Source organism: Schistocerca nitens, chromosome 1 (genome assembly GCF_023898315.1).
Source record: "Schistocerca nitens isolate TAMUIC-IGC-003100 chromosome 1, iqSchNite1.1, whole genome shotgun sequence".
NCBI classification, from domain to species: Eukaryota; Metazoa; Arthropoda; class Insecta; order Orthoptera; family Acrididae; genus Schistocerca; species Schistocerca nitens.
In genome coordinates, this window is record NC_064614.1 from 506694672 (window position 1) to 506718696 (window position 24025).

Here is a 24025-nt window from a genome sequence, read left to right on the forward strand (position 1 = left end):
ATTGTACAATACTCATTTTGGCCCTATCTGTTTCTTGCGGCTTCTCAATGCATTTCTTCCAATTCATCATAGTTAGTTTCTTATATAGTCTACCCCCTCTTAAGCTAACTTAAATCTACTGAGCTCAGATATATATACCAAGGGACGAGGCAATGCAGCATCACATAAAACAATAAACATCAATGACAAATATTTCAAACTGGCAAAGCAAGCTACAGTAAATCTAAATTACCAAGCAATTCAACATTACAACTAATATGAGGCAATGCGCAGCAAACAATAAAATAATCATTAGTAAAACTGGCTTAACAGCGTAATACAAAATCAAATTCAGTAACATTATGCCTGGCAAACAGCAGAAGCAAAAGCAATAAATTATATCTAAACATGACAACGCTCAAGCAGAAAAATATTACAGTAAAGACAACAATGCAGATAAGGGAAATGTATAATCACATCTTAATGTCTATGTAATTAAAGTGGTGCACCACAAAAACTAATTCTACAAAAAATTACTCAGTAGTTGAAAAGAAAATTATGTGTGCAGTTCCTGGTATTAGTCCCTTCTTATTGTTCTTTCCATTCCAAGAGCTCCTTTTTCGAAGAATGTGGATTACAAAATTATTATTTAATAGATCTGCAGACAGAAAATATTTATATTAGTACATCTATAAAATTTTATTTTAGCCAGTGCTGCAGTGCAGCTAGAAACTAGATATTAAACAAAATGGGCAAAGCAAGGCGTGAAACGTCATTCACTAGCCATATGGCATTTCTCTCAATTAGCACGACAATAGCCGTGAAATGTTGCGATGCTTTCTACAAAGGAACGTCAATAGCGATTATAATGGCCTCTTTTTTCTTCTACCTGTGCCGCTGGAAGGCTAATGGTTTTTTTTTGTTCGGGCGGCTGTCGCCCAGGTGTCTGACACAGCTGTGTGCCCACGACGTATTACGTGCAGGTGGTCACTTAACTTTCGTACGGAAATATTTACGACAGCAGTTTCCGCTACAATGGCAGTCTTAAATAAAAATATTTCACAGGTCAAGAATTAGCGTTGCAAACCTGTAAAAACAAAATCCCATGAATATAACAGTGTCCAAAAAATTTTCGTCGGCATTGTGATACATTCACGCATTTACACACATTTCATAATTCTAAAAGTACGATTCTCGGTTTCCAACATACGTCTTCACAAGGCAGAGTTCCTAACCGCTACTCATTACTCCTTACCTTATTACACATATACAAATTCGTCGACGCTTCTTCAATACTTCATCATTAGATACATAGCATAATCAAATTCTTCATATAACATTAGCTTACTAATCATAAACATACCTCAACAACATAATACACATCGTCGTCATAAAAAAATAACATCATAACACCTCAGTCAAATCTCAAAATCGTCGTAGCTTCCTCCAATAGTTTCAAAACCTAAAAAAAATTCTCTGCTCATTTCAAAAGTGTCATCTGCCTCAAACGTACTTTAAAATCATGATTCCATACCAAACACATCATTCAAAGCTCACATTGTATCACAATGGTTCCGAAAAAATATGAACAGTTTACAAAGTACAGACAAAATACAATTTCATACGTATGAAGTTATTCAACTGTGTAATTACGTAAACATCTGTCACTGACGTAGTAAAAAAAATGTTTGTCTCTCTCAGTTAAATGATCTGATAGCTGTGTAATACTGTGTTGGAGAACTATGGTACCGATGTGTAAAGTTGTATAAGCAAATACCATATTAGCTAGGGTTCCTTGTGGTTGCCACACACATGGTACACAAAGTAAGCGTGTACCCCCCTGAGGATTAATGTAATTATACCCTCAGGAGTTACAAATTACATCAATGGAATGAAATGTATCTCGGAAAACTATCTTTGTAATTCAAAAATATTTAAAAATAAATGTTTTAAGTACAAAATTAATCACTCAAATACGTGTCCTGTAGCGCTAAACTGTGCGTCATGTTGTAAGATAGTCTCTGTGGAAGTCTCGTAGTTATCGTCCTCCGAAAGCTAAGTTCTGCAGAAGTCAATGTACTTACCTCATGATAAACAAAAGTGAAATGCTTTGCGTATAGATATCTTAGTTATTACGCTTATTGTTGTGATGAAGAAAGTACTGTATTGTAACGTATTGTTGTGCTACGAAAAAGGCTGTCTCATTGTTGCTATACCACAAAAGTTACTACTAAAACATGTTTTATTTTCCAGAAGAATTCAGAAAAACTGTGCAGATATAAAACAGATACACCGCAAAAGCAACAAGGTGAATTGTGTCACACATTAGTAACGTCGTGATAAAATCCTGTAGCTGTCACATAAACTAACCACTGTGTCATCTAGTATCTCTCAGAAAGCACTTTAAATCCAGAATGTATTTTCAAATAAACCAAAATGTTGCATTAAAATCTCAAGTTAAAAAAGCACATTATCTCTCAATAAACGGTGTTACATGTGAAATGTGGTGTAAACCTTTGCTCTTCCTAGTACGCAGAGTTTCAACTTTAACGCAATTATCAAGTGGTATACGTCGGTAAAGAATACTGGAATTTTTCTCAAGGTTAGCGTCTGTGTTATTTTTCTCGGACCCAGCGGGCGCACGCGGCTGCCTGCTGTGCGAGTCATTGTCTGTTTCTTTGCTGGCGCGCGTCGTTAATGGGATTCGGAGACCGAACTTCTACAAATTCGCCTTGCCGAGAGGGCCCTGCCGTGTTTAAATCCCGCCAGTTCTGATGCAATTCAGGTCTGTCGTTACGAATATATCGTCTGTCGTCATGTCGGTAGGTTCCGTAGTTTCTTGCTTGTCCGTCACGTGGTGGAGAATTTCTCCCTGAATCGTAACTGTGCGCCGAACTGTTGCGTCTGAAGTTATTCTGCCTCCCTTGATAATAATTGTTTTGGTTCCCATATTGTCTGTTTCTCTGATTGTCTCTGTGATAGTCATTACTTCGGAAATGCGATCTTTCTCTGTAACTATTACTACTCTGCCAACGGTTGTCATACGGGTGGTGTCTGTTTTGGTCACGATTTGTGTTGTGAGAATAGCATTGTCGTGTCCAGTTCTTGTTTCTGTCGTCACGGAATTGTGACGTATGTGACCTGTAGTGATTGTTTTCCTGTTTTCGCATCCGGCGACTGTCAGTGTCAATTTCTAATTCTTGTAAGAGTCCCTGAAATGCTTCAATGTCGTCTTTGCAACGTCCTGCCAAAATAATGTGTCGTATATGTTCAGGTAATTTCATTAAGCAAATGCGGATGAGTTCTGAGGGGCTGTATGGGTTTGAAAGATGTTGATTCTTATGCAACATGTCTTCAAAATATTTCATAATACTGGAAAATTCAGATTGTTCGAAACGTTTCATCATTATGATGCTATGTTTTACTCGGTCTTGTGTGGCTTGAGACCAATATGCTGAGAGGAAGGCATGGTAAAATTCTCCTTCACTATGACAATCGTGAATGACCGAACGCATTCTTACAGCTGGTTCATTCTCTAAATAGCCACACATAAATTCTAATCTGTGTTCTAATGACCAGTTGGGGGGAAAACAATGAGAGAATTGATGGAGCCACGCTTGTGGATGAATGTCGTTGGCAGAATTTTTAAACGTTTTGAATTTACGTGTAGTAATGAACAGCTTATAGTCAAAGTCATCATGTCGGCGAGTCGCATATCGGTCATTGTTACGTCGTGTCGGCGGTTCCATCTCAAAATTCGGTGTGCCTTGCCAATTTCTTTCATAACTTCCGAAATGCCCTGTGTTATTATTTTGCGTCTTTTCTGTATTTCTAAGTCCCTCTTCCCGTGTTGGAGCGCGAGTGTCTTCTGAAATACGTAAGTCTTGTATTACCTGTGTCAGCTGATCTTGTACTTCGCGGATTTCTCTTTGGTGTTGCGTATTAATTTGATTTTGGTTTTGTTTGAATTTTCTAATTTGTTCATACTCTTCTGTGTCAGTGAAGGCTACAGGTCTTGTGTCATTCAGATCATCATCTACCTTTGTAGATAAGTTAGTGACCTGATCCGAAAGTTCGCCTACTTTCTCCGATAGTGAACACATTTCCTCAGTGTGTTTTTCTGAACCAAGTTTCAGAGTGTCCATTTGTGTTGAAATCGAATCTACTGTGTCCTTCAAGTTTTCCTGAGTTTTTGCAAGTTGCATAACCGAATCGGTAGATGCAACTGAGTCAAATTTAGCTTGCAAGGTCTCATGATTTTCATGAACAGTAGTTTGCAGTTCTTTTATGGCTGCTTCGTGATTCTGTAGTGCATTTTCATGACGCGAAAAAATAGGTTGGAAATGTTCACAAATTTGTGTTTTTACATCATTACAGACCTTTTGACATTTCGATTCAATGTGATGTAACTCAGTAGTTAAATCTTCACGTGTTTGTTCAACCGTGGAGTCTAACTTTTGAAGATTTTGTTCCATTTGTTTCTGATTTTGCTCAATTGTGTCTAATTTTTGAAGATTTTGTTCCATTGTGTCTAACTTTTGAAGATTTTGTCCCATTTGTTGCATTAATTGCAATAATAATGTATTAATGTCTGGAATCTGTTCCTCTACGCTTTTCGGCAGTGCATTTGCACCGGCAACATTCACATTTTGACAAGCAGAAAATGTGTCTTGACTTATTTGAGAAAACGGTGAGGATCCAAAACCTGAATCTACAGTATTTGTGAGATCGTCTCGTGTCATTTCGGATTCCTGAGCCGAGCTATTGCCGACCGATCGATCGATAATGCTTCCCTGTTCTCTAATTGTTTCGCTGTCTACACCATTGTTTGCCGCCCGCTCCATTTCCGTATGCACAATTACCAAATTATTACTTTGAACATCAGTTAATTCATTACTCGGTGGCGCTAACACACTGCTTTCGTCTTCGCTGTCATTTCTCAATTTACTTTGGAGCCTAGTATTACGTTTTTCACACGCCATTATTGTCACAGTATTTCACACGACAACACAGAAAAGCACAATTTGAAGATCAAAAATAAGAGAACGCATTAACATAACACTGAAAATAATATCTAGTTAATTGCAGCTGCGAAATACTTGGTGCAAATCTACATGCATGCCACAACTATTTTACTATACAACAATGAAAAACTGCAACTACAAAGGAAATTCTCTCTATAATTACGCGCTAGCAATAAACAAAATCTACACTAATTACACAAACTACAAGAAAAAATCAGAAGATTCCAGTGAGGTATCCTCGGCTAAGGGTCGCCATATGAAACGTCCCCTTTTGAACAATTCTACAAGACTGTGCTTAACCTGACACACAATATTTTTTTAGCGCAACGCGATCTGACTTTCAACACACAATATTTTGTTAGCGCAACGCAATCTGACTTTCAATAATCTCTACAAGAGAATGGCCCTGACTAACATTAAACTATACCTTTCGCAAATCACTTACCTCACAAAAATCTTCGCTGCTCAAGCTACTGCAATACAGCGAGCGCCACTACTGCCAGCTAAATAAAAAATTCAAACTATGGAAGGCACTAACTACTGATAGGGATAGTTAGCAAATGAAAGAAATTAATAGAGAACAAAGAATGTATTTACCTTTATATCATATATATATATATATATATATATATATATATATATATATATATATATAGAGCAGTTCATGACAACTTCCAAAACTCCGCCATCTCTCTCCCCACATCCACCACTGCTGGCGGCTCACCTCCAACTGCGCAACGTTACGCGCTGTTCACAGCCAGCTGCCTAACACTACAATGGTTGAGTATTACAACAATGCAAAGCAGCCACAGACTGCACACGGCACAGCCGGTGATTTTCATACTGAGGTGGCGTTACCAATAAAAAAACCTAAACAGCCTACTTACACTACTAACACTTCAGTATAAAATGCGCACAATGCTGCAACTGACTATATAGCTTCTTATTTTCTTCTTTCTGTTCGAGGTGATTTTCAGACAGGACCATCAGAACAATCTGACAAGAATCGTTGTGTCCGGCACCAACTTCAATTACATGGCTTTTACAGTTAAAAATGAAGGAGCTGTGTCCTTTTATACCTTCATCAAGTATGTGCGTTTTTTATCCGGCGATAAGTATCTCGAAACAAAGAATTACGTAAAGACTAGATATACCAGTTTATTCATCTGAAAGAAACACGTAGAGCAGGACTACTTCGAAAAGGCGCATAAATATAGCTATTTCACATTTCAGATAGGCAATTGACTTAGGTTTGTTTATTTAATCCGAATAAGTCCAAGTAGGATTCGCGCACCGAGGGTTCCGTACAAATTTAATTATGCATGCAGAGAGTTCATCCATCCTGGGAATCGAGAACTTCGACGATTTTTGCCTGTTATCGATATCGATACTGGCAAGATATCAAAACATGTGACATAAATAGCCGTACCGTTTGGTGCACTGATGTAAAAGCTTAATGTTTTTTCACAGCCAAGAGGCCGTAGACTTTAGTATGTGACATAAATTTCAACTTGGTACGCCTACCCGTTCCTAAGAAAGATGGGTCTTAACAGACGGGCAGACTGACAATCGGATAACGTGACCAAGAAAATTTTTTTCTCGTGTGATATAATTACGAATTAACAATTTTCCTATTTTTTTCATTTACTTTTATTGTGAGAACTTAAGTTTTACAGATCAAAGTGACTGAAGGCTTTAGTATGTGACTTAAATTTCAGCTTGATACGTCCACTTGTTCCCGAGTAAAGTATACAGGTTTTGATGAGTGAGTTTGTATCAAAATATATGACATAAATTGCCCTATATTTTGATTGAACTGACCTAGAAGCTTAAAGTTTTTCACTGCAAAGGGACTGTAGGCATAAATTTCATCTTAATACGTCCACTCATTCTTGAGGAAAACGAGTTGATTGGTTGGTTGATTTGGGGGAGGGGAGCAAACAGCGCGGTGCCATCGGATGAGGGAATGATGGGGAAGGAAGTCGGCTGTGCCCTTTTAAAGGAGCCACGTCTTAACAGACGGGGAGACAGACAGACGGACAACAAAGGAAAGAAACATATTTTTTTCGTGTGTTGTTGTTGTTGTGGTCTTCAGTCCACAGACTGGTTTGATGCAGCTCTCCATGTTACTCTATCCTGTGCAAGCTTCTTCATCTACCAGTACTTACTGCAACCTACATCCTTCTGAATCTGCTTAGTGTATTCATCTCTTGGTCTCCCTCTAGATTTTTAGCCTCCACACTACCCTCCGATGCTAAATTTGTGATCCCCTGATGCCTCGGCACATGTCCTACCAACCGGTCCCTTCTTCTTGTCAAGTTGTGCCACAAACTCCTCTTCTCCCCAATTCTATTCAATAGCTCCTCATTAGTTATGTGATCTACCCATCTAATCTTCAGCATTCTTCTGTAGCACCACATTTCGAAAGCTTCTATTCTCTTCTTGTCCAAACTATTTATCGTCCATGTTTCACTTCCATAAATGGCTACACTCCAAAAAAATACTTTCAGAAACGACTTCCTGGCACTTAAATCTATACTCGATGTTAACAAATTTCTCTTCTTCAGAAACGCTTGCCTTGCCATTGCCAGTCTACATTTTATATCCTCTCTACTTCGACCATCATCAGTTATTTTGCTCCCCAAATAACAAAACTCCTTTACTACTTTAAGTGTCTCATTTCCTAATCTAATTCCCTCAGCATCACCAGACTTAATTCGACTACATTCCATTATCCTCGTTTTGCTTTTGTTGATGTTCGTGTGATATAATTACAAATTAACAGTTTTCGGATTTTTTCCTTTTAACTGTGGAATCTTGCTTCCTGCCGAATTTTACGACTCTAGGTCAAAACCCTGTATGTTTTGATGAGTGAGTTTGCGAGTATCAAAACATATGACATAAATAGCAGTAACTTTTGACGCAGGAGATTAAATTTTATACATCGCCAAAGGACTATAGACCTTAGTATGACACATAAATTTCAACTTGATACGTACACCTTGTCTTAACAGACAGACAAACGGACAAGAAACCGACCCTATAAGATTCCATTTTTACCGATGGAAGTACGGAAGTCTGAAAAGCAGTTGATAGCGTCATCATTGCTTCAGGGCGTGAGCTTTTGACCTTTCCTTCGAAGGCACATTATTTTACAGCTTTGCTGAAAGAGCCAGTTTTGAATATCCGTTCGGCATGTAGTGGAAGATGTATTGTCACGTGTTCCAGTTATTCAAACGAATTTTCAGCTGACGTTTTACAGACGTTTCCTCTTTCATACTGTCTCTCGCGACACGGACAAGCGTGAGGAAAGTTATACTTGCCTCTTGCAGCTCGTAGCTATAGCAGTTAGTGGCAATTCTGGCGTTGTTCCCAGATGCAGTACGCTCCGCATCCCGAGAAAGTGCAGAAACTGTAAACCGCATTCATCTGGCGGTCAGGAGGTGAGCGGGGTCGCGAGTCGAGCCCCGTGGCGTCGCGTCAGCGGCCTTGGCCGACTGCACTGACCAGTCCACCGGCAGCAGCCGCTAACATAACACGCGCGTGGCGATCCTTTTGTGTTAATGCGGCCACATGAAATGACGAGCTGTAGAACTAGATATTCTCCTAGTACAGAAGCAACTTAAATTACTTAATAAAGTAAAGTCTTCCGCTGCAGATTGTATACCAATTACGTTCCTTTCAGAGTATGCTTATCCAATAGGTCCATACTTAACAATCATATACAACCGGTCACTCGACGAAAGATCCGTAGCCAAAGACTGGAAAGTTGCACGGATCGCACGAATATTCAAGGAAGGGAACAGAGATAATCAACTAAATTACAGGCCCATATCATTAACGTCGATATGCAGCAGTATTTTGGAACATATATTGTGTTCGAACATTATGAATTACCTCCAAGATAACGATCTATTGACAGATAGTCAACACGGATTTAAAAAACATCGTTTTTGTGAAACACAACTAGCTGTTTACTCACAAGAAATGTTGAGTGCTATTGAGAAGGGATTTCAAATTTATTCCGTACTTCTAGATTTACGGAAGGCTTTTCACACTGTAAATCACAAGCGGCTTGTAATCAAATTGTATGCTTATGGAATATCATCTCAATTATGCGATTTCCTGTCAGGGAGGTCACATTTCGTAGTACTTGACGGAAAGTCATCCAGTAAAACAGAAGTGATTTCTGGCGTTCCCCAAGGTAGTGTAATTGGCACTGTGCTGTTCCTTATCTGCACAAACGATTTAGGAAAGAATCTGAGCAGCTGTCTTATGTTGTTTGTAGATGATACTGTCATTTATCGTCTACTGAAGTCATCAGAAGATCACAACAAATTTGAAAACGATTTAGAAAAGATATCTGTGTGATGTGAAAACTGGCAATTGACGCTAATTAATGAAAATGTGTGGTCATCCACAAAAGTGCCAAAAGAAATCCGTTAAACCTCGGTTACACGATAAACCAGTCAAATCCAAAGGGCGTAAATTCAACTAAATATATAGGAATTACGATTACGAACAACTAAAATTGAAATGAAGACAAAGAAGTGTTGAGGGGAGGGCAAGCCAAAGCCTGCGTTTTATTGGCAACGTACTTAGAAAATGCAACATATCAACTAAAGATACTGCCTACACTGCGCTTGTCCGTCCTGTTACGGAGTAATGCTGCGCCGTGGGGGATTCTTCCCAAATAGGATTAACGGAGTAAATCGAGAAAGTTCAAAGCAGAGCATCACGTTTTTTATTATCAAGAAATAGGAGAGATGGTGTCACGAACATGATGCTGGGTTTGGGGTGAACATCATTAAAACAGAGGCGTTTCTCGTTGCAGCAGGATCTTCTCACGAAATTTCAGTCACCAACTTTCCCCTCCCAATGAGAAAGTACGATGTCTGTTCAAAAAATTCCGGAAAATTCGTAATTTCACGCCAATGATGTCTTGGAGCGGAATGCGGTTGTCATCCCTGCACACGCCTCTGTTTAATGTATAACTGCAGGAAGTTACATTGTTGTTATGTCTGTTAGTTATTGTTCAGTACCGTATTGAGCAGAACGTTGTTTGCGAATTTCGAGTTGACAGAATTAAAGGAGCAACGAGTTTGCATTAAATTTTGCGTGAAACTTAAGAAAACCTATACAGAGACACACCAAGTGATAGGAAGGGTACGGTGTGTTAAAAGAATGATTTACACGGTTTAAAAATGGCCGGACGGAAATGATCCTCGTTTAGGACGCCCTTCGACGTCTAACGATGACGCTCATGTCAGGAACGTCCACGAAATTGTGCGTGCCAATCGAAGACTAACTGTCCGAGAGATTGCAGCAGCTTGGAATGCATCGTGTTGCCGTCGTCCCACAGCTCACGAGTTAAAACCAGAAATGCCTTCGCCTCGCAATCTGTGATGAGCTTTCGGTCGCGCAAATCAGAACGAGATGTTCCTTAAGAGAATCATAACAGGTGGCGAGAAGTGCGTCTACGGTTATGATGTTGAGAGCAATCATCATCACCATCACCATCTTCACAGTGGGCCGGGAGAGGTTCTCCAAGACCAAAAATAGCTCGTTAGGTCAAGTCAAATGTCAAAGCCATGCTGATAGTTTTCTTTGACTTTGAAGGATTAGCTCACCATAATTCGTGCCTCGGGGACAAACTGTAAATCGGTTGTGCTATCGGGACGTGTAGCGACGCCTACGAGAAAATGTGAGAAGGAAACGGCCTGAAATGTGGCCAGACAATTCATGACTCTTGCATAACGATAACGCACTCGCACATATCCCTTTTGGTGTGCGACTACTGCACAAAAAACTAAATCACTGTGCTGCCTCATTCGCCATACTCTCGGGACCTGGCGTTTTTTAGTTGCGAAGTTGAAAACCCCGTTGAAAGGACGAAGAACTGCAACGATAGACGAGATAAAAGAAAATTCGCGGACGGCGTTCCGCTCGATCCAGCAAGACGCGTACCAAGACTGCTTCCGGAAGTGGAAACGGCGTAGGAGAATAGTGTAGGAGAATATTTCGAAGGCGACCACGCACAATAAGTAAAAGGTAAGCGTAGAGAAATTTTGTGGACAAAGTTCCAGAATTTTTTGAACAGATCTCCTGTTTTGTTGACGTCGGACTACATAGGAAGAAACGATCATCATACGAGGATGATTCAAATGAAAACCTGAAATATCTTTTTAAATATTATTTATTGCGCAGAAGTGGTGCAAAGCTGTATCACTTTTCAACATAATCTCCCCCAAGCTCAATGCAAGTCCTCCAGCGCTTACAAAGTGCATAAATTCCTTTAGAAAAAGGATATGGAAATCACTTGGGGCAAGGTCTGGTGAGAATGGTGGATGAGGAAGACGCTCAAAATGCAGGTCTGTGATTGTACCAACTGTTGTAGGGGCAGTGTGGGGTCTTGCATTGTCATGTTGCAAAAGGACACCTGCTGACAGCAGTCCACGTCGCATTGATTTGATTGCAGGCCGCAGATGATTTTTTAGGAAATCTGTGTATGATGCATTGGTGACAGTAGTCTCTCTAGGCATATAACGCTCCACAATGACGCCTTTTTCGTCCCAAAAGAGAGTCAGCATAACCTTCCCTGCTGATGATTCTGTTCGAAACGTCTTTGGTTTTGGTGATGAGGAATGGCGCCATTCCTTGCTCGCTCTCTTCGTTTCCGTTTGGTGGAAGTGAACCCAGGCTTCGGCCCCAGTAACGATTCTTGCAAGCGAGCCATCGCCTTCTCGTTCAAAGCGCGAAGAAGTTCCTCACAAGTATCAACATGTCGTTCTCTCATTTCAGGAGTCAGCTGCCGTGGCACCCATCTTGCAGACACTTTGTGAAACTGGAGCACATCATGCACTATGTGGTGTGCTGACCCATGACTAATCTGTAAACATGCTGCAATGTCATTCAGTGTCACTCGGCGGTTTTCCTTCACTATGGCTTCAACTGCTGCAATGTTCTGTGGAGTCACAACTAGTTGTGGCTGACCTGGACGAGGAGCATCTTCCACTGAAGTCACACCTCCTACTCCAATCGTAGACTTGCTGCTGTGACAAACATTCGTCACCGTACTAAACCTTCATTCGTCGATGAATTTCAATAGGTTTCACACCTTCACCATGCAAAAGCCGAATAACAGAATGCTGTTCTTCCCTAGTGCAAGTCGCAAGTGGGGCGGCCATCTTTATACTGATACTGTGACGTATGTGTGCATCTGGATGTTGCCGCCACAGTCTAACATAGATTGTGGTTGCCACCTACAGGCCATTCTGCACGCTGTTTGTAGCACGCTTACCAACTTACAAGATAACGGCACGAAATTTCGATTTGTTATTACAAATTTAAGGTTTTCATTTGATTCATCCTCGTAATAAAAATATCAGAACTCGTACGCAAAAATTTTTCGTTTTTTCCGCGCGCTGTTCAAGAATGGAATAATAGGGAATTATTGTGAATGTGCCAAACACTTACGCATGATTTGTACAGTATCCATGTACATGTAGATGTAGATGTAGTTGCATGAAGTTGTTTTGGTATTTAAGACGTATGAGTTCAGCTCGAAAACGTGCGTTTCACTATGTGGATGCATGGAGTTCAATTTGTAGCTAACAGATGGTTCTTGAATGTATTCTATAAAGAAGCACAGACAGTGGGTGCCACGTGGTAGCTGATCTTAGTAAATTACCAACGCGGTAAACAGAGATGAGGAGGGTTTGCAGAAATTTGTTGATGTTGTTTTCAGTAGTGATAATGAAGTGAGTGATTTACATTTTAGTGATTCAGATTCTAAAGAACCACAAACAGTAGTTGAAAGTGAATCTAGTTCGGAAATTAGTGGTGAAATCGACAATAATGATGAGTGTTCACCAGCCCATTTAAAACGTGTTCGTACTACGACACAGACTAAGCGAAGTGAATGTGACTGGGAAAACTTGATAATAACCCTGTATTATCCATTCATTGCTTACACTGGGGCTAGTGATGGTTTGTTTAATAAATATGAATGACTGCCAGCATCTGAACAACACACTTTTCTTGGAATATATGGGGCCTTTGGACTGATCTGTGACGAGACCAATGCTTACACGAGAAAACAATTTAAATGTAAAGATAGGAATAAATAAAGATGACGATAATCGATTGATATGTAAACCACACATACTAGGCGATACGTATTAAATCTGATTTAAGAGCAACCATTTGTAAATTTAAATAACATCTCAGCGGGCCAATATCTACTCTAAAGAGACTCTCAGCGGGATGACTGATAGGTGTAGCTGTTACCAAAGAGGTTGGAAGACGGTATAAGGCTTCGGACCGACATTCACTTGTTTACTGTGCTGACCATCGTTAACTCTCAGCACTGTGACACTGTTGTAGCTATGTTGTTTCCGGGGAACTGGAGTCTAGTGGTTATTGTAATTTACAGAGGGCATCCACATCCTAGTATCTGAAACTAGTAATATAGTTCCGCTTACGATTATTTAGCGGGCAGAGTATACTGTCCTCTGCTAACTGAGGTGGACTGGGTTACATATGCAGAGAAAGCTGTAGGTACCGCCCGTAGCCATTACACTTCTTCCGAAGCAGCTATTCCAATCAGCTACCATGATGAGAACCTTCGCAGAGTGAACAATCAGTACATTTCGTGTTGCCTCCTTAAACGAAACTTGCCTTCCCTCCTGTGTATGAACGTTACGAAGTTTGTTTCAGCACTACTATTTTTCTTTTACCTACCTACTAAACTTAATTGTTTTGCACTTCACAGGTTCTTTTTATTTATTTATTTTCATCAGTCTTCTGATTGTTTTGCCGCGGCCCGTCACGACTCTCTCACACGTGCCCTCTTCATTTCAGAGTACACCTGCTACCAATGCCCTCGATTATTTGTTGCATTGCGTGGAAGAATGAAAGTTTGCGAACTTAAGGACGACATGAGTGTGCACGGATAATAGTTTTTTTCGGAAAGCTCTCTGTACATTTCGAAGCAATGTTCGTTGTTAGTGTTCATGATAGTTAAGTCGAGAAAGTGAATTGTTTTGTTAGTTTCATGATATTTGGTAAATTTCATTTTGGGGTGTAATTGACTGATGCTGTGTGTTGCATTTTCAAGGTGTAGGGCGAGAGCATGACACCGTTCTCTTTCACAGGTGATCACACTTGGGTAAAACATTTGCCCGACACTATGTAAGTTGCAGAGGCAGGACGACATGCAGCCCAACTGGTGCATGTTGATGTAATAACAGACACTTGCAATGGCTGACTCTCATTTAGATAACAAACACGTGTATGTGCTAACTGTCCTGTGATGTGTTTGCAGTATTGGCTCTGGAACTCTACCTGTTGTTGTTGTTGTCTTCAGCCCAGAGACTGGTTTGATGCAGCTCTCCATGCTACCCTATCCTGTGCAAGCTTCTTCATCTCATGTACTGCAACGTACATCCTTCTGAATCTGCTTAGTGTATTCATCTCTTGGTCTCCCTCTACGATTTTTACCCTCCACGCTGCCCTCCAATAACCCTATATTCACCTGACCAAAAGCCTTGTTCCTCCTGCCACCGAACTTCACTAATTCCCACTATATCTAACTTTAACCTATCCATTTCCCTTTTTAAATTTTGTAACCTACCTGTCCGACTAAGGGATCTGACATTCCACGCTCCGATTCGTAGAACACCAGTTTTCTTTCTCCTGATAACGATGTCCTCGCGAGTAGTTCCCGCCCGCAGATGGGGGACTATTTTACCTGCGGAATATTTTACCCAAGAGGACGCCATCATCATTTAACCATGCAGTAAAGCTGCATGCCCTCGGGAAAAATTACGGCTGTGGTTTCCCCTTGCTTTCAGCCGTTCGCAGTACCAGCACAGCAAGGCTGTTTTGGTTAGTGTAACAGGGCCAGATCAGTCAGTCATCCAGACTATTGCCCTTGCAACTACTAAAAACTCGAATACAGAGTCTCGCTATTCGTTCCCAAGCTCCAGTGCAAGCTTTCCAATATGCAAAATCCCATGAAATAGTTTCGTCTTTGGAGTTTGTGAATCGCACATTTTGTTGTGTCAGTCTTTCATCTGATGGAATATTTTTCCCATTCACGAACTGCGTCTTTTACTTCACCAACTTAACATTCAAATAATAAACGCCACTGTCTGAGGGATCTCTTCAATAGATATTATTTATTATGATATGAATTATTGTCCGCCGCTTACGATGCTAATAAGAAGAGTAGCCGCTCTACCAATTTACTGGGTTATTTCCCTGGGAATAGGCGATCTGTGCTGACAATCCGTTGGAGGTCGTCTTCCAATCTTCAATGAGAAGTTCCTTTTCGTTCTTTCGAGGGCACGGCGTAGTAAATTATTCCTTCTTTTCATTTTATTGTAGTATGTGAGCGCTGTTAGTGTTTCTTTCATTCTAAAGAAGAGCTAACTGCACACAGTTGATTGATCATGACTGCAACCAGTGAACAGTGTCATACTCAAAGCAGAGAAACAGTACATAAAATTTGATACATATGATAAACAATTAACTTACGAGTTATCAGCCTGTTACAGTTTGTATCATCTTTTTACGGTACGAAAGGAATATCTGGGAAGAATTGGTGTTGAGCGCTTATGAGGTGCCACTCGTAGCTAGCGTTCTGCAAACCACAATTCGTTTCAATTGCACTTGCCAAAGGGTTTAACAGTGAAAGCGTACATACTTTGTCGCCCTTCTTTGAAGCAGAACTGCGTGTAATTAATTTTGATCAGACAAAAATATTTAACACTGACTAGACATTCCCAGCAGCGATGCAGGTAACTAGGTATAACGTCTGAAGAGTGAGAGCAAAAAACACAGTTAATTGATTGCCTTCAGCTAACCTGATTCTCTGGTTACCCTGGTGATATGCATGAAAGCTGCTGGGAATTATGTCTCTCGATTCACAATATTTGCCATAAAACCTATGAAAGAAGAATTATTGGATCAATGCCCTGCTGAGACAATAGCTACATGTCGTCCTTCTGGTTGAATTCTACTTCACTTGTTTCTGCAAGGGCTTGAACATTTTATATCGAACGTGAAACCAAGCCTGTAGGTTTCATTTTGGATATGTGGTCAGTTTCATAGAGGAATATGGGGTTTATGTTACTAGCACGAGAAATTGATCATCGTATACCTCCCAACTCTCTCCGCACCTACGTTACAGCCCTTGGATGGTTCCCTGTTATCAGGAGCTTGAACAGTGAATGGACCGTAGCCACAGCTGAAAAAAAAAAAGGATTTAACGTCTCGTCCATGACGAACTCATTAGAGATGGAGCACCAATCACCCATATCCTGTCATTTGCCTTAAACATTTTAGGGAAACCACGAAAAATCTAAATCCGAATGCTGGGTCGGGGATTTGAACAGCCACCCTTCCAAATGTGAGAACAGTGCTAGACTCGCTCATCCCTTCCGAGCACTATGTACCAGTTGGCAGAGCGTACCTATGAGCAGCATTCGCGGAAACCTGTGTGAATAGATTTCTGAAGACCATTATCTCCCTTTTCGCCCCACTTGTTTTTGGAGAAGAGTATTTTATTCCTGAAGCAGATGACTTTCGGTCAGTGAACAATGCTGCCTCCATGGCTTCTGACGGCAATCGCTCGCGAATGATGCTGCCTTCGCACGTCCTGACAATACCGACAGAATCACTGGAAAAGCATCAGTCTCTCAACCAGCACCACACAGAGCTGTCTTCGTTCTGCCGCCTGTCATTCAACGAATTTCGGTTTCATCTTACGCAGGAGATGCTGTTGCAATAACTAGTCCATATAATACGAATCTAGAGTTCTTATAGCCGGCCGCGGTGACCGAGCGGTTCTAGGCGCTTCAGTCCGGAGCCAGGCGGCTGCTGCGGTCGCAGGTTCGAATCCTGCCTTGGCCATGGATGTGTGTGATGTCCTTGGGTTAGTTAGGTTTACGTAGTTCTAAGTCTAGGGGACTGATGACCTCAGATGTTAAGTCCCATAGTGCTTAGAGCCATTTGAACCATTTTTAGAGTTCTCTTAACAAAAATATGATATTAAAGTACTACTTCATGATCAGGTCTAGGCAAGAAAAAGAGGGAAAAAAATATTTTAGAAGGAAGGGATACTGCAGCAAGAAAATTTGTATAAGGCTGACAAAAAAGGGAAAGTATGTGAAGAAATCAATTAAGACACGGAAGTCGATCACATCCTGTACGTATCAACAGACAAGAAGTACAGCCGTAATGTCGCGTATGGTTTTGGCGATTGTCCATACGCAGGCAGCTGCTCTGGAGAACTGTGGATGAGGTGCATTCAGCACCTGTGTTGGACACGCGAAATGTCTCAAGAGGAGAGAGTCACCATAAATGTGACTTCCACAATTGAATTACATAAACCAAGATGCTACAATAATAACAATGAAAAACTTATGCTCTCTTTATATGCCATTCTGTTTGATTTGTGGTCTCTTTCTTGTCCATTTAGTAGCAGTCACATTGAGGTTTCTGTAAATTATACTCTTTATTATGGAATTCTTTTTACAATGCATAAATCAAATATTTCAACCGGCGAATGTAGAAGCCTTTGACACCAATTTTTACCAAAATAATTTAGCACGCCAAATTGGGAAACCATATGACTTGAAAATGAGCGTTCTTTCGAATTATAATTAAATTTGCGATTATTCACGTGCTTGAGTATTGTTCTGGATAATTGCATAACAACTCAATGTGGATGATTGTCTGTAAGGTAGAATTTGTAGGCAATATTTATTTGCAAATTCCATACCTTTAGTTGGTTGGTTCAAATGGCTCTGAGCACTATGGGACTTAACTGCTGTGGTCATCAGTCCCCTAGAACTTAGAACTACTTAAACCTAACTACCCTAAGGACATCACACACATCCATGCCCGAGGCAGGATTCGAACCTGCGACCGTAGCTGTCGCGCGGTTCCAGACTGTTTCCTCGGCCACTCCGGCCGGCATACCTTTAGTTCCTGAGCAATTTATTTATTGTTCATGAAAAGTATTCGACAGTTGGACACATTACCTAATGTAAGTTGTCGCATTCCTTACATCTGTAGGGTAGACGAATTCTCTAAGGTGTGAGTGTACAGAAAACGAAAGCGACGTGCTAATTCTCAGTGAAAGACCGGCCTGCGGGTCGCGCGGCTGTGTCCCGGCGGTGGCAATATGGACCCGGCGGCAATGTGGAGCGTTTCTACAGCGCCGGGATGTCTGGCGAGCGGCGATTCGGAAGGAATTCGTATTCACCGGCGCGGAACACAATCAGCTGAGAGCGCTGCTCGCGCCGCGCTATTGGCTATATCGACACTATTGATCACAGCGGCTGTGTCACCTAGCCGTGCCCTGATGACTGCCTCGCATACGCACGTCCTGTCCGCAGCGGTTGAAAATACACTACTTACCCGTCTCAAGTCTAGCTGTGATCTGTAACCAGATTGGAACTGATACACATTTACACACACACAGGTCGAAAAAGGTAAAATAACACTCTGAAGAAACGTCTGTTTGTTGCAGAATTCTTGAGCACAATCTAAGTTTGAACAAAATAAATTTCCTTCAGGCAGAAAAACTGATATCCACGAATCAAAAGGGACTTACAAGGGGATGATCCTATCCGATATGTCGAAACATTACCAGAAATTTTTCATGCAGGTAAATAAAAGTAGTGTGGCACTAGTGCAAGTTTGTAAACTGGACGCCATTTCAATACACCGAAAGAAGTGCACTGTCAAAAGTTTAGATGCCAAGCACAATGTAAATATTTAAAAAAAATGTTAAAGTTACTCATTTTTGCCGCACATAGAACTGCTTGTAAGAGCTGTTTTTGCAGCCCTTCCTGCCTAGCTCCAACCGGCGAATAAGCAGACGTTGCAGTGAAAAGAGGACGTGGCGCTGCGTAATGCGAAGTGACACATGTGACTTTTAAACACAAAATCCATATCAAAAGTGCCTCTCGTCATTAATTTCTTGAATAACTTGCAGTTCATATCGGCAGCTAAACTGTTGCAGATGTAAATGTTACACTAGTGACTAGCAGACGAAAGATAATCAATATGTTACACTACAGGCGACTTCATCAATAGGGACTTTAATTTATTGACATTAAATATTTTATAACAGTACCTGTAGCACACTTCTTGTGATAAATTTTAAATAGTGTATGTTTTGCTAACAATGAAACAGTTCCTCCTTTATTCCCTGTAGTTGTCACAGAACTGTGAAGTGTGTGTTGGGTGACGAAAGCAAATATATTCCTTACATCTTGCACACCCGAAAAAAGTAAAATTAATGCGTTCCGGCAATTCGCAGTAATTATTACTTTTATTGAGACACAAATGGTTCAAATGGCTCTGAGCACTATGGGAATTAACATCTATGGTCATCAGTCCCCTAGAACTTAGAACTACTTAAACCTAACTAACCAAAGGACATCACACAACACCAAGTCATCACGAGGCAGAGAAATATTGAGACACAACTGAAATGGAGAAAGAAATGGTCGTGGCCGTTGTTCTGCACATTATGCTGCATACCAGGCAATCTTGATTAAATTCCTAAGATGTGATAAAGCAAACTGAGAATGTTGAAATGATTAGTTTAACGATATTGTTCCGCTAATAAACCTGAACCGACAAAGAGCTATTGGGAACTATACCGCCCGACAGCTAACTCAAAAGTGCTTCACTCTGTAGATTTTTTTTTTTTTTTTTTTTTTTTTGTCCAGAGGCTGAATCGCTTTATTAGTTCCGGGTGAAATCCCAATTATATTTTCAGTCCTTTCGTCGTCCTCCTAAGACAGATGTGTCGTTGTGTCCAGGCCAAGAGTCCAACAAATGCAATGAATTATTCTCAGCAAATGGTAAGATAACGTTTGGGATGTAACACTGAAAATTATTCTCTCTCATTTTTTTAAGATTCTGCTACGTGGATTATTAGACACTGGAAGTAAACAGTTCTTTTTCAACACACAAAGGAATTAAAGACTTCGTCTGCGAGTGGTTATTGATTTAAATCAATGGGGAAAGTTAAAAATGTGTGCTAGGTTGTACGAAGCCAGGTCTCCTCTTCACTAGGTAGCTGCACTGACCACTGCACCATCCGGACGGAGTGGTTATCACAACTGCACGGACTATCCAAGCACGCCACCTGTGAGACCCAAATTCTCAAGTTATGCACATACAAGTAATGTGGTGCTACTTGCCTATCATCCTCATTACTCGCGGCATTTCGCCGATTCCCGTAAGAGTTACAGCCTGGTGTGCATCCTTCCGAAAGAACAGATACCACATGTATACAAGGTGACTCACTAACTATTGCCGCCGAGAATAACTCCGAAATTATGACAGGAGCTGAATAGTTTGTGGGACAAAAGTCGCATGAGACAACGGGGGCCATAGTGTGACGTTGGTTTTTCGTTGCTAGGTGGGGTCGCTTCAGAGTTATAAGGTCAACTTTTTTTTTTTTTAATGGGGTGCTATAGTTTGGCACTTATTTTCTGATAGCGGCTATCGAGACGAATCCAGTGATGTGTAACAGTAAGGTCTTTGACGGGCATGGAAGGTCACAAAGGTGGAATTTACAGAAGGTGTTCGAAGTGAAGACCAACGGTATCAACTCAGTGCTGCAATCTTCATATCATGGATTGAATGGTATTCCTTATCACACTGGCACTTATCGAAGCCCATGCTCTACAATTCTCTCTCGAATATCTTCAGGTGTAGTTGGAAAATCTTTATAAACAATGTCTTTTACGAATCCTCACAATAAAAAATCAAGAGGCGTCATGTCTGGCGAACGAGCCGACCAAGACACATCTCCTCCGCGTCCAATCCAACGATTTGGGAATTGTCTCTGTAACTCATTTCTAGCCATCAGCGAAAAATGTGCCGGACACCCATCGTGTTGATACATTCTGTTCCTTGTTCCGAAAGGTATTTCTTCCAATAACAGACCAAATGCTTCTTGCAGGAATGTGGTGTACTTCCTACCATTAAGATTTCCTTCGATGAAATAGGGGCCTACAATTCTGTCCTCCAGAATCCCACACCATACATTCACCGACCACGGTTTCTGGTGTGCAACTTACCGCAGCCAACATGGATTTTCAGCTGCCCAATAATGCATGTTATTCAAATTAACATTTGCGTGGTTCGTGAATGTAGCCTCGTCAGTAAATAAAATGAAATCAATAAATGTGTCATTCCTCCGAATCTGAATCCTCGTTAGTAACTTTCCTTTGCTGGATATTTTTCCGATGCGTTAAAGATCCAGTTGTTCTCAATTTATCATACACATATTTAAATGTACGACGTGTAGGGTGAGTACGTTGAGGACATCTTTCAGCGTATAAGTCACTAGCTGTCACTGAATTTCGTTGGCATTCTCCATAAATAAGAAGCATATCGACTGGTTCTTCGAAGTAATAAGGAATACCATTCAATCCATGATAAGAAGGTTGCAACACTGCATTGATACCGATGGTCATCATTTCGAACACCTTCAGTAAATGGACGTTCATGCCACCTTTTTGACATTCGTTGACCTTCAAAGACCTTACTATTACACATCATTAGATTCATCTCAATAGCCGCTATCAGAAAATAAGTACCGAACTATAGCATCCCAGCCGGCCGAAGTGGCCGTGCGGTTAAAGGCGCTGCAGTCTGGAACCGCAAGACCGCTACGGTCGCAGGTTCGAATCCTGCCTCGGGCATGGATGTTTGTGATGTCCTTAGGTTAGTTAGGTTTAACTAGTTCTAAGTTCTAGGGGACTAATGACCTCAGCAGTTGAGTCCCATAGTGCTCAGAGCCATTTTATAGCATCCCATTTAAAGAAAACAAAGTTCACCTTCATATCTCTGACTTGACCCCACATAGCAACAAAAATCCAACGTCATATTATGGCTTCCGTCGTCCCACGCAACGTTTGTCCCATAAACTTATCAGCTACCATCATGCTTTCGGAGTTATTCTAGGTGGCAGCAGTTAGTGACTCACCATGTGTAGTCCTTGCTTCATTTTGGCCCTAATTTGCCCTCATGTTCCTGAAGACAGAGATTATGTTTTGGAAACAATATTCCACTGATACCTATGACTGACATTGTTGTATGCGAATGTATCATAGCATTCATCGACTGCACAAGCGACTCTTTTTTTTTCGCTCGGAGTGATAAAAATACGGTTTGCACGAAACCTAACAGATAGTCCTTAAATGCAGCTTTATGAGGTAACAAAAAGCTGTGTCTTCACGTCAGCTACTAATTTTTCAATAGTATTACCTATTAATGACATCTTATCTACACACATACTTCAGATAAACTTTGTAATTTTGCAACTTCCTTTTCTACATAATTTCCTAAATCTGTTTAGGCAGGTCGAAGAAGCCTGGAAATCAGTAATGTTTATCACATTTGCAATTCAGAGCGCCCAGTTTCGTAGATCTCCCACGGTAACGGTCATTGACTCTTATGAGTTTTACATTCACAGTTTTGTGAATTTGGTTCATATTTCACAATTCATGTTCAGATTTTACGAAACGATACCGGCTTTGCTCATTGCTTAAGTTTAAGGGTTTTTCCCTCCTTCGTTTAACAAAAAGTTACAACCCTTTCTTCGTCACTAAAAGCTATTATTGCACGCGATTTCTTTTGGCTTGGAAGGTCCTATATTTTTGTTCAGGGCTTTAATTAGCACAACAATAACCGTTCGAGCGACAATTCACGGAGTTGCCTGTGTTATTTCCCGTTTCTTCTAATTTTATCACAATTTCTAACGAAATGTCGACGTCAGCGGAATGAATGCCCAAAAAATTAACTAAAATTAACTTCAGGAGAAGTAGATGATTTCGACTGCCTATCTTTGCAAGGCTGTAGTATTAAGTGGATTCCACATTACTGTGAAACACTGGAATCTGCACAAAGCCAGAGGCTATTAGCAAGGATATGCCAACGAATAACAAAGAAAATTAATTCAGTTTTATCTCCATTGCTAATTATTATGGATATTAAATGAGTTACAAATTCGAGCGAATAGTAACTGTGAACAATTGTGTCAGAGAAACAATCAGTGTAAACTGAAATTCTCTTTAAAAATTACGATTGCCATGTGCCGTGTTATCTGTTTACTGGTGTGCCGTCAATCAACGATATGTGCTGTCTGCTATAGATATGCTAGGGCTATGCATGTCTGCAGTGCCCCGGAGAGCTAGGAATTTTGGAAATTTTAGAATTTTTTTCGAAATATTTGCAGTGTTTTTTGGTAGCTAAAATTTTAACATTATGTTTCTTTCAGTGTATTCTTCATATATCTACACTCCTGGAAATTGAAATAAGAACACCGTGAATTCATTGTCCCAGGAAGGGGAAACTTTATTGACACATTCCTGGGGTCAGATACATCACATGATCACACTGACAGAACAACAGGCACATAGACACAGGTAACAGAGCATGCACAATGTCGGCACTAGTACAGTGTATATCCACCTTTCGCAGCAATGCAGGCTGCTATTCTCCCATGGAGACGATCGTAGAGATGCTGGATGTAGTCCTGTGGAACGACTTGCCATGCCATTTCCACCTGGCGCCTCAGTTGGACCAGCGTTCGTGCTGGACGTGCAGACCGCGTGAGACGACGCTTCATCCAGTCCCAAACATGCTCAATGGGGGACAGATCCGGAGATCTTGCTGGCTAGGGTAGTTGACTTACACCTTCTAGAGCACGTTGGGTGGCACGGGATACATGCGGACGTGCATTGTCCTGTTGGAACAGCAAGTTCCCTTGCCGGTCTAGGAATGGTAGAACGATGGGTTCGATGACGGTTTGGATGTACCGTGCACTATTCAGTGTCCCCTCGACGATCACCAGTGGTGTACGGCCAGTGTAGGAGATCGCTCCCCACACCATGATGCCGGGTGTTGGCCCTGTGTGCCTCGGTCGTATGCAGTCCTGATTGTGGCGCTCACCTGCACGGCGCCAAACACGCATACGACCATCA